Source organism: Ursus maritimus (assembly GCF_017311325.1).
Source record: "Ursus maritimus isolate PB19 chromosome X unlocalized genomic scaffold, ASM1731132v1 scaffold_X1, whole genome shotgun sequence".
NCBI classification, from domain to species: domain Eukaryota; kingdom Metazoa; phylum Chordata; class Mammalia; order Carnivora; family Ursidae; genus Ursus; species Ursus maritimus.
The window spans coordinates 52,948,236-52,954,683 of NW_024423319.1; the positions used below are offsets into that span (position 1 = coordinate 52,948,236).

The window sequence follows — 6,448 nt, forward strand, 5'->3', positions numbered from 1 at the left end:
TTTTTTTTTATTACATTATGTTAGTCACCATACAGTGCATCCCTGGTTTCTGATGCAAGGTTCGATGATTCATTAGTTGCGTATAACACCCAGTGCACCATGCAATATGAGCCCTCCTTATTACCCATCACCAGTCTATCCCATTCCCCCACCCCCCTCCCCTCTGAAGCCCTCAGTTTGTTTCTTAGAGTCCATAGTCTCCCATGCTTGGACAGTTATTTCTTGATAAAAGACATAAAGTACAAACAACCAAATTAAAAATAGCCAAGTAAGACTTTATCAAAATAAAAACTTTTGTGCTTCAAAGGTGACTATCAAGAGAATGAAAAGACAATCTATAAAATGAGAAGAATTATTTAAAACTTAATAATAAAAAACAAAAATACCAATGAAAAATGACCAAAAGAGTCAAACTTTTCTCCAAAGAAGATATAAAATGGCCAGTAAACACATGTAAAGCTTTTTACCGTCATTAATCATTAGAGAAATGTAAATCGAAAGCACAATAAGATAACACTTCATACCCACTATTATGGTTACAATTAAAATGACAGATATTAACAAATGTTGCTGAAAATTTGAAAAACTGGAACCCTTGAGCAGGGAGGACCCAAGGTGGTGGATTAGTAGGAGGACCCTAGGCTTGCCTCCTCCCTAGAAAACAACTATATAAATATCAAATATGTCTGAATACCAAAGAAATCGATCCAAGGACTGACAGAACAAAGTACACAACTAGAAGGAAAGAAGAAACCACATTGTAGAAGGTAGGAGGTATAGAGATGTAGTTTAGGGGAGAAATGAATCTCAAGGGCTGCCAGGGGGAATAAGCCCTGGTCATGGAGAGAGGCAAGACAGAGAGAGAAGCGCACAGGGATCTCATAAGGAAAATACTTCCCTAAGGTCATTGACTTGGAAAATGAGAGAGGCTGATTTTCATGAGATTTTACAACCAGTGGGGCTCAAAGAGTGAAGTTTTAGAGGTCTGTGGTGTGGATGGTCTGGAGCCCTAAGGGTGCTACAGTGCTCCTATGGAGAAAGAGATCAGATAGCCTGGGGGCAGAGGACAAGCAATCTGACGATCTACTGGGACACACTGGGAGAGACAGTCCCTGCTTCTTGGAATGCATCTCGGAGAGATGGCATTACCTCTCTGGAGGCAAAAGAGCCAGTGAGCATTTTTTTCCTCTCACACCCCTCACCATAGCTGCAGGGATAGCTGCTGAGGGTGGCCAACTTGGACACTTGTCCTCTGCTATTCTTTACTCCAAATACCACACTCTGGTGCTTTGGTGCAACCATCCTTCTGCGAAAAACCTGCATCAGTCCAGTATGGCAAAACCCTCCCCCAGAGGACCAGCATGGGTATCTTCCACACCATGTCCCAAAAGTCTAGAGTTTTAAAACTCAGCCATCCTGCCTGGGATAGAGTCCAAGGTGCAAAGTGTTGTTAGGCAGGCAGGTGTCTGGGACACAGGGTGAAGGCAGCAATCTGAAGGATGCCTGGGATGCACAAGGGAAAATTGTTTGCTCTTCTGGGAGCACTTCCTGGACAATGGCAGGCTCAAACTCCCCTCTCCAGGGTCCTGGGTGCAAGCTGGTCCCATTTCCCTTCCCTGTCCCTCATGCTTCTTTCCACAGGCAAGTGTGCCTGAGAATGAAGAAAATGTCCCCTCCCCCGGAAGACAGCACAAATCCCTGCAGGCACCATGTCCACTGACCATAGAGTTCTGCAAAGTTTCAGCTCTAGTGGAAATAGGATCTGACCAATTTAACAATCAGACCAGAGCCCACTTAATTAAAACTCACCAAACTTTGGCAACAGTTCAAACAACTCCCCACTGCAGGCAAGGAGAACCTCTGGAGAGGACTGACCTGAAGGAAAAAGCAGGCAAAACACAGCATCAGAGTGCACATGGTATACACCAGAGACAGTTTCTGAAAGATGAGGCCCTGCATATTATATGATCTCTTCTTCATAAAGCCCTTAATCTCAGGATCAGGAAATATAACAGGCTTTCCTAACACAGAGAAGGAGACAGAAACCTAGATAAAATGCCAAGATGGAGGAATTCATCCAAAAGAAAGCACAAGAAAAGGTCATGGACAAGGATCTGATTGAAACAGATTTAAGTAATATGCCTGGTTCAGAATTTAAAGCAACGATGATAAGGATACTAGCTGGTCTTGCAAAAAAAGCAAAGAAGACACCAGGAAGTCCCTTACCACATAGATAAAAGACTTAAAAACTAGTCAGGCTGAAATGAAAAATGTAATAACCAAGATTTGAAACTGTCACATGTAATTACCACAATGATGGAAGAAGCAGAGGAATAAATCAGTGATAGGGAAGATAATTATGGAAAATAATGAAGATGAAAAAAAGAGGGAAAGGAAAAAAATTGGATTATGAATATAGACTTGTGGATCTCTGTGATTCCATAAGTCATAATAACATTCATATCATAGGACTCCCAGGAGAAGAAGAGAGAGGGAAATGGGCAGAAGGTTTATTTGAGAAAATTATAGCTTAAAACTTCCCTAATCTGGGGAAGGAAACAGACTTGCAAATCCAGGAGGCACAGAGAACTCTCACTGAACTCAATAAAAGCAGGCCAACACCAAGATATATCATAGTTAAGTTTGAAAAATATAAAGTTAAAGAAAAAAATTCTAAAAGGACAAAGAGTAAAGGGCCCCTAACTTACAAGGGAAGACCAATAAGATTAGCAGCAGATCTCCCCACAGAAACTTGACAGGCAAGAAGACAGTGCATGATATATTCAACGTGCTGAATAGGAAAAATATGCCACCAAGAATACTCTATTCCGCAAGACTATCATTCAGAATAGAAGGAGCGATAAAGAGTTCCCCAGACAAACACAAACTAAAGTTTTATGATCACTAAACCAGCCCTTCAAGAAATATTAGTGGGGACTGTTTGAGTGCGAAAGAAAACCCTAAAGCAACAAACACGAGAAAGGAGCAGAGAAAAATCTCCAATCTCCAGAAACAAAGCCAAAACAAGTAATAAAATTGTACTAAATTCATATCTATCAATAATCATTCTGAATGTAAATAGACTAAATGCCCCAATCAAAAGATATAGGGTGTCAGAATAGATAAATAAACAAGACCCATCTATATGCTGCCTACCAGAGACTCATTTTAGACCTCAAGACACGTGCAGATTGAAAGTTAGGGGATGGAAAAAACATTTATCATGCAAATGGAGGTCAGAAGAACACTGGAGTAGAAATACTTAAATCAGAGAAACCAAGCCAAATATTGTAACAAGAGATGAAGAAGGTAATACATCATAATAAAGGGGTCTATTCATCAAGAAGATATGACAAACTTAAATATTTATGCCACCAGCATGCAAGCACACAACTATATAAAACAATTAAGAGCAAACATAAAGGAACTCATTGATAATAATACAATTATAGTAAGGAACTGTAACAACCCACTTACATCAATGGAGAGATCATCTAAGCAGAAAATCAACCAGGAGGCAATGGCTTTAAATGAAACACTGAGACAGATGGACTTAACATATATATTCAGAACATTTTATCATAAAGCAGCACAATACACATTCTTTTCAAGTGCTCATGGGGCATTCTCCAGAATACATAACATCATAGGTCACAAATCAGATCTCAAAAAGTACAAAAAGATGGAAATCATACCATGCATATTTTCCAATCACAATACTATGAAACTTGAAATCAATCACACACACACACACACACAACACAAAGATTGGGAGAAGACTACAAATATATGGAAGTTAAAGATCTTACTAGGGGTGCCTGGGTGGCTCAGTTGGTTAAGCATCTTTCTTTGGCTCAGGTCATGATCTTAGAGTCCTGGGATGGAGGCCCATGTCAGGTTCCCTGCTCAGTGGGGAGTCTTCTCCCTCTCCCTCTGCCCCTCCTCCTTGCTCATGCTCACTCTCTCTCTCCAATAAATAAAATCTTAAAAAAAAAAAGAACACCCAATAAAGAAAGAATGGTCAATCAGGAAATGAAAGAAAAACAAAAGAAATAAATGGAAACAAATGAAAATGAAAGCAAGATGGTCCAAAACCTTTGGGCTACAACAAAAGTGGTCCTAAGAGAGAAGTATATAGCAATACAAGCCTACCTCAAGAAGCAAGAAAAATATCAAATACACAACCTAACCTTATATCTAAAGGAGCTAAAAGAAGTACAACAAATGAAGTCTAAAGCCAGCAGAATAAAGGAAATAATAAAGATTAGAACAGAAATAAATTGTAAAGAAACAACAACGAAGAAACTCCCACTAAAACAGATCAATAAAAGGAGCTGCTTCTTTGAAAAAATTAAATAAATTGATAATCGCCTAGCCAAACTAATCAAAAAGAAAAGAGAATGGACCCAAATAAATAAAATCACTAATGAGAGAGGATAAATCACAACCAACACCACAATAATACAAACAATTACAAAAGAATATTATGAAAAATTACACGCCAACAAATTGGACAACCTGGAATAAATGGATAAATTCCTAGAATCACACAAATTACAAAAACTGAAAAAGGAAGAAATAGAAATCATGAACAGATTGACAACCAGCAAAGGAACTGCATTATTAATCAAAAATCTGAAAAAGAAAGTCTAGATCTAGATGGTTTCACAGGAGAATGCTAGCAAATGCTGAAAGACCTATTCTTCTCAAAATATTCCCCAAAATCAAAATGGAAGGAAAACTTCCAAACTCATTCTAGAAGGCCATCATTACTTTGATTCTAAACCCAGAAAAAGACCCCACCAAAAAAGAGACTACAGGCCAATATCCCTGATGAACATGGGTGCAAAATTTTCAGCAAAATACTAGCAAATCAAATACAGCAGTACATTAAAAGAATCATTTACCACAATCAAGTGGGATTTATTCTTTGGTTGGAATGGTAGTTTAATAGTCACAAATCAATCAATGTGACAAACCACATTGATAAAACAAAGAATAAGAACAATATGATCCTCTCAATAGAAGCAGAGAAACCATTTGACAAAGTAGAGCATCCATTATTGATAAAAAAACCTCAACAAATTAGGGATAGAGGGAACATAACTCAACATCATAAGGATCATATATGAAATCCCAGCAGTTAATATCAACCTCAATGGGGAAAAACTCAGAGTTTTTCCTCTATGGTCAGGAGCAAGACAGGGATGACCATTCTCACCATTGTTGTTTAACATAGTACTGGAAGTCCTACCCTCATCAATCAGACAACAAAAAGATATAAAAGATATCCAAATTGGCAAGGAAGAAATCAAACTGTTATTATTTGCAGATGACATGAGACTATATGTAGAAAACCTGAAAGACTCCACAAAAACTTGCTAGAACTGATACATGGAGGAGTTAAGATGGCGGAGGAGTAGGGGACCCCTTTTTCAGCTGGTCTTCTGAGTCGAGCTGGATAGGTACCAGACCATCCTGAACATCCACGGAATCAGCCTGAGATGCAGGAAGATACATCTGGATCTCTACAAATGAACATCTCCAGCGCTGAGTATTGAGGTATGAGGCAGGGAGCTGTGAAACCACGCACAGATATCGGAAGATAAATGGAAGGGGGAGGGAGCCACCGAGTTCGGGCACCGGGAAGCAGTAGCCATATGCACGGGGGAGCGGGCAGACTCACGGACCAGCACCCGCGAAAGAGCAAGCGGACTGGGACTGTGAGCCGGGGAACGGGCGCGACCAGACTGAAATGGAACTCCAGTGTGCTCACTGGAACCAGACTGAGACCGGGAGCTCCGGAGCACGCGGGGGCGGCTGGTGGCTGGTGGTGTTAGAAACACAAAGGACAGAGACGTACCAGCTCTGGAAGTGAGGGCTGGGAGGCCAGCTGTGGGGCGCACATCCAGGGACGCTGCAGCGTTGAGCAGCACCAACAGAAACAGAGTTAAAGTGGCCAGAACATCAGTGGAGAACGGTCCGCAATCCCTCTATTCTGAGACAGAGGCTGAGATTGGGCCACTGCTGCTCTGACTCTCAGAAGAGGCATAGCCAACCGCCAGGGAAAGCCGCCAGAGAACAAAAGCCTGGAAATACTGGCTCACAGTGTGCCCATCCCCACCCCCCCCTGGCAGGGGACACGGAGACTCTACCCAAACAGGATTGCCTGAGTATTAGAGCTGCTGGCCCCTCCCCCAGAAGGCAGGATAAAAAATCAAGAAGCCCACATCCCTAAGGTCCCTATAAAACAAGTGCACACTGTCTGGGTCCTGGTCAATAATTTGGGTTCTGGACAACCCTGCAACCTCTCCTCATTAGAATGATGAGAAGGAGAAATCCACCCCAAAAAGAAAAGACAATGAATCTGTGGCCTCTGCCACAGAACTAATGGATATGGATAAAACCAAATTATCAGAAATGGAGTTCAGAGTAACAATGGTCAAGA

At 41.0% G+C, this 6,448-nt stretch overlaps 1 protein-coding gene across 1 annotated transcript in view; it reads right to left on the reverse strand.

Annotated features, from left to right (window-relative positions):
- The window catches only part of PCDH11X (protocadherin 11 X-linked), a 652,803-nt gene that overhangs the window by 145,454 nt on the left and 500,901 nt on the right, over positions 1 to 6,448 (reverse strand).